A 13703-nucleotide genomic window follows, 5' to 3' on the forward strand; every position below is an offset into this window, starting at 1 on the left:
TTTCAATAAAAATTATTTTAAAAAAAAAGGAAGTGTTATCATTCATTCATTGTACATTAGGCTGCACCTGCAAACTTGTCTCTCACACTCCCAGTGAAGAGGAGTTTATGTGGAAGGATGGGTCACTTCAAGAAGCTCTTTGCTGATTTTTCCTCTCAAAAGCCGATTTATAAACCTTATTTCTCGTATTTATAAGTCAATCATTTAGTCAACTGTCCATTAGCAAGGGGCAGATTCAAGATAATCCCTCGTATTTCCATCGGATGTCCATGAAGTCAAAACCTTTCCACTAAAATGTGATAACCATTGACTTAGATTCATCTCCCCACCTGCAGATCATTTTACACAATTCCAAATTATTGGCTGTCGTAAATACAGCTGCTTCAAACAAAAGTTTATGCATGGACTTTGAAAATTCTCCAACTCTCTGTTCACCTGCATCCATCTTGTGGATGTTTCCTAACTGATTCTGCATCCTTATCAACTTAATTTGTCCTTTCTTAACCTCTTTACAAATCCCACTGAGTATAGACCCATAACCCCGTCGCCCTCTTCTCTGATATTCAAGTTAACTCTCATTCCCAGACCGCCTGTTTTCTCTGTCAGACTATCTATCAGTTGTTCTCTGTAATACATCAATGCCATTGTAAACTTCTGACTTCATTTAGGAACCTCTCCATTCACATTTAACTGAGACTGTTGCTTCTCAGGACTATGATCTCTACCATTGTGACCCCAATTCTAACACTACTTGTAGGATTTCAGTCCAGGGGTCACGATTACCTGAAAAAACGGTTGAGTTCAGAAGTGATTTTAAAGAAGTTTATTCAGAAGCAACAGTTTAAATCTGATGCGGAAGATAAACACATGACCCGTGACAGGTGAGAGCGGTTTACCGATCCTGGAGGACAAAGGGACGGATGATGCAGCGTGAGAGATGGTCTCTATAGCTGGTAGCAGCAGTCTCCTCTGAACGGTTAACTGATGTGAGCCAGAGTGTGGATGTTGGGCTGAAGCCAGTGCGGATCACTTCAAAATCTCTTTACTCCAGACAGCCTTTTTTAACCTTTACATAAACAGTTGGTTTACGTATGGGTCATGAGATCCAATCGCATCGGGGTTAGAAATGTATTGTTTCAGGACCTGTGCTGGGGACATGTCCATGGCAGACATAACGGGCCCGCCCTGTGTCTGTCAGCCAGCCAGCTGGTATGGAAGCTTTCTTCATGAGAGAGAGAGTGAACTATTTCTATCATACTCCATAAATTTCTGAAGATTTTATAGAGTTATTAGACAGTGATTTCTGACAGTGCGTTACTTGGATTGAATTTATTTCCATTCCAGTGCTGAGGGGATTTTGTTCCATTCGGGAGGGGTAACATTTGGGAACTCTCAATTCTCCACCAATTCCCATTCCCCTTCTTTCCATTGTATAAAGGAGGTGTCAGTGTGTAATGTTCAGGGCGGCAAGGAGGAATAGTGGTTAGCATTGCTGCCTCACTGCGCTGGCTCGATCCCAGCCCCGGGTTACTGTCCGTGTGGAGTTTGCATATTCTCCCCATGTCTGCGTGGGTTTGGCCCCCACAACCCGAAGATGTGCAGGTTAGGTGAATTGGCCACGCTAAATTGCCCCTTAATTGGAAAAAACAATTGGGTACTCTAAAATTAAAAAAACTGTGTGTATTGTTAGAGGTTAGTAAAAATTGTCAGCAAAGATTAAACAGCACTTTCTAACTGGAGATGTTAATCAGTGGTACCTCTCAGAAGCTGAATTGTAGAGTTCATACCAAAGATCAATTTAAGATTTTAGTAAAAGTTCAGAATCTTGTTGTAAATTAATTTCTGATGAGAGTTCCTGAATTATGGGGAAAGACAGCGGTTCTTAAAGGGACGCTGCAGCCCCGAAAACACAATGACGATTGGATCTGCGTTCACCAGTCATTCAGACAATGTGTTCCCGATCATTATAACTCACTGAATAAAATAATCTCCTCATCTCCACCCTGAATTTTTACCCAATTATTTTAAAGCAATGATCTGCAGTTACCAATGCCAATCCTTCCAATGGAAACAGTTTCTCCCGATGTGGATGAAAACTCGGCAATATCCACATCTCTATTAAATCACTCCTTAACCATCTCTGTTCTAAATGGAACAATCTGAACTTCTCCAGTCCCTCCAGGAAACTGTAACCCCGTCATCCCTGACACTATTCTGGGAAATGTTCCCTGCACCCTCTCCAAGGCCGTGACATCTTTTTGAAAGTGTGGGGCTCAGAATTAAACACAATATTTCAGCTGTGGATTAATCAGTGTTTTATAAAGATTCTGTATAACCTCCTTGCTTTTGTACTCCATGTCTGCATTAGTAACCATTAGTTTTATATTTAAATGGCTTGATCAGCTTGTCCTGTCACAGGGGCAGCATGGTGGCACACTGCTGCCTCATGGCGCCGAGGTCCCAGGTTCGATCCCAGCCTCAGGTCACTGTCCGTATGGTGTTTGCACATTCTCCCCATGTTTGCGTGCGTTTCACCCCCATAACCCAAAGAAGTGCAGGGTTGGTGGATTGGCCATGTTAAATTGCCTCTTAATTGGTATTCTAAATTTAAAAAAAAATGTTTTAAACTTGACCTGTCAAATTCAAAGATTTGTGTTCATACTCCCAGGTCACTGTGTTCCTGCGCTCGGTTTAAAATCGGACCATTTAGTTTATACTGCCTCCCCTCATTATTCCTTCCAAATTACATAATTGACTGTGAATTATTTTGGGCTGTTCTGAGGGGTGAAAGATGCCGAATGAACACAAGAACTTTCCCTTTTACAGCTGATTTAAAGTTGCAGATTTTACTCCAAAGATTAAATTGGGATTGATGTTCAAAGTGGAACTATTTTGCTGCAGAAACAACTTCAGCTGGCAGTCAGTGAATGAAGAGGAAAGATCCCACCGGGCGGTTCTTCAAGGTTCACTGCAGCCCCGACAGCTCAATCAGCTCCACTCTCAGTTCAGGAGAGCTCAACCACTCCACAAACTGTCCACAGGGGAGTTCTCCTGATGCTGTGGGACAAACATTCATGTGTTTTCTAACATCACCCAATAAACTGGATTAATCAGCTAGTTTGACTGCCGTTTGTGGAATCTTACTGTGCACAAACTGGCTGGCATGAAACAGTAACAACTAGTATTTATAGAACATGTTTAATGTAATAAAATATCCCAAGGTGCTTCAGAGCATTCTCATAAAGGAAATTTGACCCTAGTCAGATGGGGCAATATTTGGGTCAATGAACAAAACATTAATTTGAGAAGCAGATTTTAACCACATATCTTTAATCAGAAGAGAGATATGGAGAGGTTTAAGGTTGGATTTTCAGAGCTTCACACAAGCATGGTCACCAATGGTGGAGTAATTAAAATTAGGGATGTTCAGGTGGCCAGACAGAGGAGGGCAGATATATCAAGAGGGTTGTGTGACTGGAGATTACAGAGATAGGGAGAGATGAGGCCATGGAGGGATTTAAAAACAAGGATGTGTATTTTAAAATGGAGGCATTTCTTGACCAGGAGCTAGTGTAGGTCAGAGATCACAGGGGTGCTGGGTGAACGGGACTTGGTGTGAAAAAGCACATGGGCAGCAAAGTTTTGGATGATCTCACGTTTCTGTGTGGGGGTGGAGTGTATGTGGGGCTGTCCACGAATGTATTGGAATCATCAGGTCTAAAGATAATATGGGGATGGATAAGGGTTTGAGCATCGGATGAGCTGGAGTGGGGTGGAGACGGGCGACTTTATGGAGATTGAAATTTGTGGTATCCGTGATGGTGTGGGTATAGAAACATAGAAAAGAGGCCATTTGGCCCTTCGAGCCTGCTCCACCACACATTATGATCATGGCTGATCATCCAATTTAATATCCTAATCCCATTTTCCCCATATCTTTTGATCCCCTTCGCCCGAAGTGTTATATCTAACTGCTTCTTGAAAACATACAGAGCTGGATTCTCTGCTGGCGGGAATCTTTGTTGTGGCGGCAGTGCACCCACGCCCGGGGATTTGCTGACGGTATGGGGCTGCCCACATTGGGAATCCCCTTGGTTGGCTGGTGAAACGGAGAATCCAGCTGCCGGCCGGAGCAGCGTTGCATCAGAAAACTGGTACGGTGGGGAGGAGAATCCCGCCCACAATGTTTTGGCCTCAACTACTTTCTGTGGTAATGAATTCCACAGACTCACCACTCTCAGATGTGGTGGGAGCAGGTACGATAGCTGCATTTAAGGGCATCTAGGCAAATATATGAATAGGGTGGGAGTGGAAGGATACGGACTTAGTAAGTGCATACGGTTTTAGTTTAGGCAGGTACCATGGTCGGCGCAGGCCTGGAGGGCCTGTGCTGTATTGTTCTTTGTTCTTCTGCGTGAAGAAATTTCTCCTCATCTCTGTCCGAAATACCTATCCCATATACTCAGATTGTGACCCCTGGTTCTGACCACACCCACCATCGGGAACATCCTTCCTACTTCTACCCTATCTAGTCCTAGAGCAAAAACATCCTTCCTCAGATAAGGAGATCAAAACTGTATATTATTCCAGGTGTGGCCTCACCAAGGCCCGATATAATTGCAGCAAGACATCTCTGCTCCTGTTTTCTAATCCTCTCGCAATGAAGGCCAACATACCATTTGCCTTTGCCACTTTCTGTCCCCAAATGCCTACCTTCAGTGACACCAAGTCTTGTACATTTACTTCTAATTTATGGCCATTCAGAAAATAATCTGCCTTCTTTTTTGGTACCAAAGTGGATAACCTCATATTTATCTAAATAATTCTGCATCTGCCATTCATTTGCCCACTCATACAACTTGTCCAAATCACACCAAAGCATCTCTGCATCCTCTTCACAGATCACCCTCCCACCCAACTTGGTGTCATCTGCTAATTTGGAGATATGACATTTTGTTCCCTCATCTAAATCATTAATATATATTGTGAATAGCTGGGTTCCTCACACCGATCCCTCCAGTACATCACTAGTCACTGCCTGCCAATTTGAAAAAGACCCCTTAATTCCTAACTCTTTGCTTCCTGTCTGCCTACTAGTTTTCTATCCATCTCGATACACTACCCCTAATCCCATTACACACAAATCTCTTATGCAGGACTTTGTCAAAAGCCTTCTGAACGGGCTTCCACAGCGGCCATGCAGTGAGTGGTTGCACATTTGGCAGCTCCCACTTGAGGCAGTTTTTTCAGTCCTTTTCCCCAGTTGCTGAATGGATGTTTTGGAGAAAGAAGGTGCAGGCGTGGTGGGGAAAAGCTGAACTGGTGAGGTCGGTGGATGGATCCGCGGACCAGAAGTGGTCCTAGAAGAAATGAGCTGCAAGAACAAAAAACTCTTTGTGTGACACAAGGGAAGATGGCAGAGGGTAAAGAGTCGGCCCTACCAGCCCAATGGTCGAGGGAACAGTTTGTGCACTTTCTGAACAAAAAGTTCAGCCAACAGAGGAGGGAGGCTCAGGAGGACCTGGCGAAGGTGGTTGACCCGCTGAAAGCGGGGATCAGTCTTGTGGAGCTGAAGCTCGAGACCCAGCGCCAGGCGATCCAGGAGGTGGAGGAGGCGATGGGGGGAGCAGTAGTAGCTGCTTAACTCATTGGCGGCCGATGTTGGGATGCTGAGGGAGACCCAGAGCCAGCTCAAGGGGAAAGTGTAGGATTTGGAAAACCACTCGCAGAGGCAAAATTTGAGAATAGTGGGGATGCCAGAGGGAATCGAGGGAGCAGATGTAGGCTCTATGTGGCCAAGGTGTTGAAGCAGCTAATGGGGAGGGGCCTTCGACCGGCCCCTGAAGGTCGACCGGGTGCTGATGAGGAAGCTGTAGGCTAATGAGCCACTGAGGGTGACGGTGGTGAGGCTACACCAGTTTTTGGATAAAGAGAAGATCTTGCAGTGGGCCAGGCAGATGAGGAGATGTACCCAGGAGGGTAATGAGCTCTGGATATATCAGGACCTGGGGGCAGAACTGGCAAAGAGGAGAGTCGTTTTCAACCAGGTCAGTGCTGCCCTCTTTAAGAAGGGGTGAAGTTCGGGATGTTGTACCTAACCCACCTCTGGGTGACCCACAATGGCCGCGAGCATTATTTTGGAACACCGGAGGAAGCAACAGAGTTTTTGAGAGACAATGAACTGGCAGGAGAGGGAGGACAGTGAACTTTGGAGGAAATGTGAGGTGATGTTGGTTCTCCCTGCCACTCTTTCTGTTGTGTTGCTTTGTGTTCTTTTTTGGATGAATAGGGAAGAACTTTTCTTTTCTTTGGGGCTATTTAGGTTTTTTATGAAGTTCTTTGGTGGGAGGACGGTGAGCGCACCTGTTTGTCTTCTTTTCATTGTTATTATTGTTTGCACTATGGCAGTGTGTGAGCTGGTGGTGATGGGGAATCAAGTAAGATGCTTGGCGCCATCGATGGGGGCTGCCAGGTTAGCTGGGCGAGCTAGTTTATGGGAGCTCAGTGGGGAGGCGAACAGGTATTTAAAGCTTTAGAGGGGGATCGGATTGTTGTTTTGTTTAGGGGAGGGGGTACTGCTGGCGGGGGGTGGGGCTGTTAATGTGCAATAAGGAGGGAGTTGGTGACAGTGGCTATCCGAGGGTGGGCCTGGTGGGTTGCGGGACGCAAGCTGGGGGCTGGCCCATGAAGGGTTATGGATGATTGGCAGGTGAGAGGAGTGGGGTGCCCCCCGAACAGGCTGGTCACATGGAATGTAAGAGGGCTAAATGGGCCAGTCAAACGGTCGCGCATGTTCGCACACCTGAGGCCCCTAAAGGCAGATGTGGCATTTCTACAGGAAGCGCATCTGAAGATTGGGGACCAGAGAAGACAGAGGAAGTGGCGAGTTGGACTGGTTTTTCACTCGGGTTTGGTTATGAAAACGCGGGGAGTGGCGGTGCTAATAAATATGTGGGTAGCGTTTGAGGTGTGAATATAGTGGCAGATCCGGGGGGGAAGGTTCGTGATGGTGAACGGGAAATTGGATGGGATGCCAGTGGTTCTGGTGAGCTTGTATGCCCCAAATTTGGATGATTTCAAATTCATGAGGCAGGTGTTGGGGAAGATCCCAGACCTGGACTTGCACAGATTGATTGTGGGGGGGGAGGGGCAGTGGCGTGCAGAGGGGGGGGGGGGGCCGACGGTGCATTGGCCCCGGGCATCCATTGGATGGGGGCATCCAATCAGAGAAGGAAAAAAAAAAAAGATTTTTTTTTTTTTTTTTTAATTTTTTAAAAAAATTTAGATTACCCAATTATTTTTTTCAATTAAGGGGCAATTTAGCGTGGCCAATCCACCTACTCTGCACATTTTTTCGGTTGTGGGGGCGAAACCAACGCAGACACGGGGAGAATGTGCAAACTCCACACGGACATTGACCCAGAGCCGGGATCGAACCTGGGACCTCAGTTCCGTGAGGCGGTTGTGCTAACCACTAGGCCACCGTGCTGCCCCAGAGAAGGAAATAAAATAGTAATTTTAAAATTTCAGCGGTGATAAATCAATTTTTGGAGGCTCACCACACTGCAGAGGCAGTTGTTAGCCCTTTATTTCTTTAACATGGTGTACCCTTTCTGTCTAGAGAAAATGGTCCTTCTCCCCATCCCCCCCACACGCATGCGCATGATGTACGTGGTGCAACCATCAAAAGCAAAAAGCAGACGTGGCTGTTCGTTCCTGCGTTTCCTCGAGTCATAACTCGTCTTTTCTTCAGCTTTTTGTGCATCTAGATTAGTTCTTTTACCTACTCAGGTCAGTGAATAGCTCTAGAACAGGTGCAACTACGGTTTTTATAGGTTTTTTGGCGATATTTAATGAAATATTTACGTGGGATGTAGTAAGAGTGAAGCCTGGATGATCAGAGGACTGCTATGGCATTTAATCTCGGAATAGGAGACATTTATTCCTTAACATGCTAATATTCGAATACAGATACCACTAATTTGCAAGTCTATGATATAAATTGTACAAAATTATCAGTGGAGAATCAGTGTGAAATAATTTGATACGAAGGAACAAAGAAATGAAATATGGTTTATCCGTCTGCAACTGACCGATTGTTTACCATTTTCTTCCCATTTTCTCATGCGTCTTACGGTTTTTGAGATAGAAAATGAAATGTTACGAGTATTTCGTGTACAACCGAGTGGAGCACAGAACAGGAAAAAAAAGAGGGCCAGAGTCGAAGAAGAGTCCCATCAAAGAGGGGCATTAGATGCATGGATAAAAAGAAGTAAAGAAGAAGTAGGAGAACCTGGAGAAGTAAAAGATGATGTGGGTGCAGAGAAGGATTTTTCTGATACGGATTCAGCTCGGTCAGAACATAATACTCTCTCTCCTCAGTCTCGTTGTCAGGATGATGATCCATGTGAAGAAAATAAAGATGATATTTGCATATTTTTGCAAAGAAGCGATTTTGGCTGTTTGAAGAAACCGATTCCAGATCATTTGAAGATGACAATATTACAACATGGCCCTGAAAGATATCAGAATAAAAGTAGTCCATTTGCTGAGAAGGATGGGAGATCATTTTCCAAACAGTGGTTTGATAAAGTTTCCACAAACGGAGAAATTGTGGAGAGAAAATGGTTGTTATACTCTCCATATCGGAAAGCATGCTACTGTTTTGTTTGCTTTTTGTTTTCAAAGGAGCATTTGTTGTCTGTGTCAAACTTTGGAAAGGAAGACGGTTTCTCCACTTGGAGAAAATTAAATCCAACAATACCTGACCATGAGAAAAGCCCTTCTCATAGAGCTCACATGAGGGAATACCTGAACCTTGTAGTTCGACTCCATCATTCAACTACGATAGATGCTGAACTTCAACAGCAAATGTCTGCTGAAAAGAAAAGATGGAAAGCTATAACTGAACGGATTGTCGAGGTTATATCCTTTCTGGCAAAACAGAATCTGGCCTATCGTGGACATCGAGGAGAAGGAATATCTGGGTTATCAGAGCCAGGGGAGACAGTCAGTGAAAATACAGGAAACTTTCTAGCAACAATCAGACTTTTGGCCAAATATGATGACATCTTAGCAAAACACTTGCAGAGAGGGAAAGAGAAACCAAAAAGTGTCACCTACTTGTCCAACAGAATTCAAAACGAAATAATCAATCTTCTTGGTGAAACTGTCAAGAAAAATATAATTTCCGAAATTAAGGACGCAAAATATTTTAGCATAATGCTGGATTCAACTCCAGATATTGCCCATGAAGATCAGGTTTCTGAAATTCTGCGTTACATTCATATTGATGAAAACAGAAAAGTAGAAATAAAGGAGACATTTCTGGGATTTTTTTCAAGTCAACAAGAAAGATGTAGTCAGCCTGGTAAATAAAATTCAGGAAAAATTGGAAGAAGACAAAATTTCCATGAATGACTGTCGTGGTCAAGCATATGATAACGCAGCAGTTATGGCTGGAGTGAGAGGAGGTGTTCAACAAAAAATTCTTGAAGTTAACCCAAAAGCTGTGTTTGTGAACTGCGAGAACCACAGCCTCAATTTGTCCTGTGTCCATGCAAGTGAGGTGCAACCTGTTGTTGTTACATTTTTTGGCATTCTAGAAAAACTCTACTTTTTTTTCTTCATCTACTTCTCGTTGGGAAGTGTTAAAATCATTTGTCACTCGGACTGTGAAAAGACAGTGTGACACAAGATGGAGTTCCAGCCATGATGCTGTGCAAGTAATCCACGAAGAGCGTGACAACGTTATTGCAAGCCTTCAACACCTGCTGGAAGGAGAATTTTCAAGGGAAACTAAATCTGATGCAGGATCGCTACTGAACTCTATTCAACAGTTCCTGTTTATAGCTTTATTAAATTTTTGGTACTCAGTTTTATCATCAGTGGATAAAGTCTCAAAACGTTTGCAGGATCCGAAAATGGGGTTCCATGAAGCTTCTTGTGATCTGAGAGGACTTATTCATATCTTGAATTTGAAGAATGACGAAATTATCCACAATGCAATAGATTTAGCCAATGAATATTGTCAAAATTGGGGAATACCAATTGCACGAACAAGGAGAAGAAGAATAATGCCTGGAGAGTCAGCAAGAGATAGTGGACTGACGGCACAAGAAGAAATGAATAGAGTAATGGTAGAGATTGTGAACAGATTAAAAACTGAAATTGAAGACCGCAGTGTCCGTCTTCAAAGACTCAGTGACCGATTTTCTTTTCTTCTGAACTTGAATTCAGGAGTGATTGAAGATGAACAAGAAAGAGAGAAATTAAAAAAGGAATGTTCAGACTTTGCAAATTATTATGACAATGATGTGGTTGCAATTCAGTTATATGACAAAATTATTGATTTTGTGATGCTCCTTCGAGCTGGAGGGAATAGAGTTCCCCCTGATCCTAAAGATGCTCTGGAGTCTTTACTGCAGTATGGGAGGGATGTCTTTCCGACGCTGTGTGCTTCATACAGATTACTGCTTACAATCGCATTTTCAGTCGCAAGCTGTGAAAGGTCATTTTCAAAACTGAAATTAATAAAAACATATCTGAGGTCTTCTATGTCACAGGAGCGACTGACCAACCTGGCTTTAATAAGCATTGAAAAAGAATTTCTCACAGCTGATGTAAAAAGTGAAGTAGTTCAGGTGTTTTGTGACAGGAGGTATCATTTGGGGAAAATAACTTAATAAATTTGATTGATTTATATTAAAATCGAATAAAGCGTTTATTTCATGTTTCATCTGTGTTTATATATTCAAAATGTTTTCCTTTCTCATAATATTTCTCAGTATATTAGGGCTTATACTTGAGTCTTTGGGGCATATAATCAAGATTTGCCCCGGGCATCACCAGACCTCTGCACGCCACTGGGGAGGGGGGATTTTAATACAGTTATTGAGCCAAGATTGGATCGATCGAGTCCTTGATCGGGAAGGGTGTCGGCAGTGGCAAAGGATCATGGAGTGCATGGAGTGCATGCGATGGGGTTGAACCGTGGAGGTTCGGGAAGCTGAGGGCGAAGGAATTTTCATACTTCTCCCATGTTTACAGGGTTATTCACGGGTCGATTAATTTGTGGTGGACAAGTCGCTGCTGGTCGACTTGAGGTATTCGGCGATTGTGGTCTCTGACCACATGCCGTTCTGGGTGGACTTGCAAGCGGACCGGGGGTGGGGGGGGGGGGGGGTAAGCACCCGCATTAGAGATTAGTTGTGCTGTTGCTCGCTGACGAGGCTTGCGAGCGGGTGAGGGCTGCCATTCGAGGATATGTGGAGCTCCGGAGATGGAGTTCGGGTTGGCATCCACAGGGAAGGCAGTGGGGCTGTTACGGAGAGCCAGGGGCCAGTGTATGAATGTGGGGAGAAGGCAAGCAGGATGCTGGCCCACACAGAAAGTAGGAGGCAGTGAGGGAGTTCAGAAGGGTGGATGATGGGAGGGGAAGGGCGGTCTTGGACCCTGTGGGGGTGAATGGAGTGTTTGAGGTATCTTATAAGAGGCAATATGAATTGGAGCTCCCAGCGGCGATTTCTGGATGGTTTGGAGTTCCCTAAAGTGGAGGTGGACCTCGTAGAGGGGCTGGGGCACCCAGTGGACTGGTGGAGGTTTTGGAGGGCATAGTGGCGATGCAGGCAGGGAAGGACACGGGCCCAGATGGGTTCCCAGTAGAATTTTACAAAAGGTTTTCGGGGGATCTACGTCCCCTGCTGGTAAGGGCATAGAATGAGATAAGGGGGAGCTTCCCCCTACGTTATCGCAGACTTTGATATTCTTAATTTTGAAGAAGAATAAGGGTCCAGAGCAATGTGGGTCCGACCGCCCAATCTCCCTGCTAAATATGGATGCCAAGCTGTTGACAAAGATCTTGGCCTTGCAGATTGAGGACTGTGTGCCGGGCATGATAGGGGAAGACCAGATGGGGTTTGTAATCTTTTGGTGAACGTTAGGCGCTTATTGAATGTGATTATGATGCCCCCGGTGGGACAAGAGGTGGAGGTCACTATGGATGCAGAGAAGGCCTTTGATCGGATAGAATGGGAATGGGAATATTTGTGGGAAGTACTGGGATGGTTCGGGCAGGCGTTTGTGGATTGGGTCCAGTTGTTATACAAGGCACTGGCAACGAGTGTTAGGATGAATCGGTTGAGTTTGGGGTATTTTGGATTGCATCGTGGGACAAGACAGGGATGCCCATCTCCCCGTTGCTTTTCGCCTTGGCGATAGAGCCATTGGCAATGGCGCTTAGAGCATCTAGGAGTTGGAAAGGGATAATGCGGGGAGGCGGTGGAGCATAGAGTTTTGCTATACGCGGACGATCTGCTGCTTTACATTTCAGACCCATTGGGAAGTATCGGGGGGGGATCATGAACATTTTAGAGGAATTCGGCCGGTTTTCCGGGTATAATTTAAACTTGGGGAAGAGTGAAGTCTTCCTGTTCCAAGCAAGGGGAGAGGAGGGCAGGCTGGACAAGCTACCGTTTTAAAGTTGTGGAGACGAACTTTAGATACTTGGGCATCCAGGTTGCACGAGGATGTGAACAACTGCACAAATTGAATCTGGTGCAGTTGGTAGAGCAGATGAAGGGGAATTTAAGAGATGGGACGTGCTCCGGCTGTCGCTGGTGGGGTGGGTGCAAATTGTGAAAATGACAGTGCTTCCAAGGTTTTTTATTTGTTTTTCAGAAACTTCCGATTTTTATGCCAAAGGCCTTTTTTAGGAAAATTTGTGCCCTGATTTTGGGGTTTGTGGGGGTGGGGAAATCCCCACAGGTAAAGAAGTGCTGGATCTGGGGCGGGTGGGGGGGGGGAGTGCGGCTGGCCTTGCCATATTTAATGGGCATCAAATATAGCCATGGCTAGGAAGTGGGTAGTGGGGTAGGGGTCGGTGTGGGAGCGGATGGAGGCAGCCTCTTGTAAGGGGACTAGTTTAGGGGCACTGTTGATGGTGCCTAGGTCATTCTGGACGACCTGCAATCCACAGGCCTGGTGGTGTTGGCGGCGGCGCCAAGGGTGTGAGGACAGTGGTGGCAGCACCTGAGGTTGGAGGGTGACTCAGTCTGGGCACTGATTTGTGGGAATCATAGATTTGCACTGGGGGGGTTGGACACGGGGTTCCGTGGGTGGCGGCGGGCCGGGATCGAGTGGTTTGGGGACCTTAAAGGGCTGGTTTGGCTCAGTGGCCTAGACAGCTATTTTGTGATGCAGAGCAAGGCCAGCAGCACGGGTTCAATTCCCGTACCAGCTTACCCAAACAGGCGCTGGAATGTGGCAACTAGGGGCTTTTCACAGTAACTTCATACTACTTGTCACAATAAAAGGTGATTATTATTTGTGGGGGCAGCTTCTCGAGCCTAGAAGAAATGGAAGAAGCGTACGAGCTACCCAGCGGGAATGGGTTCCGGGATTATGTTAGGAAGCAGGTGTCGTCCTTTCTCGACCTGTCGCCTCAGAGGCTACAGGACAAGGCGGTGTTGAAAACAGGAATTGGCGAGGATAAGATCTCGGATATTTATAAGGAATTAATGGATTGGGAGAGAGCACAGATAGGAGAAGTTAAACGGAAGAGTTGGGGAGGGAGGTGGAGGCTGGGTTATGGGAGGAGGCTCTGAGGAGTGTGAAAGTATCCTCTTCGTGTGTTAGGCTTAGCCTTATTCAATTCAAAGTGGTTCATAGAATCAGGGCGCATATGATGGTGGCCAGAATGATTT

This window comes from Scyliorhinus canicula, chromosome 17, assembly GCF_902713615.1.
Source record: "Scyliorhinus canicula chromosome 17, sScyCan1.1, whole genome shotgun sequence".
Taxonomy (NCBI): domain Eukaryota; kingdom Metazoa; phylum Chordata; class Chondrichthyes; order Carcharhiniformes; family Scyliorhinidae; genus Scyliorhinus; species Scyliorhinus canicula.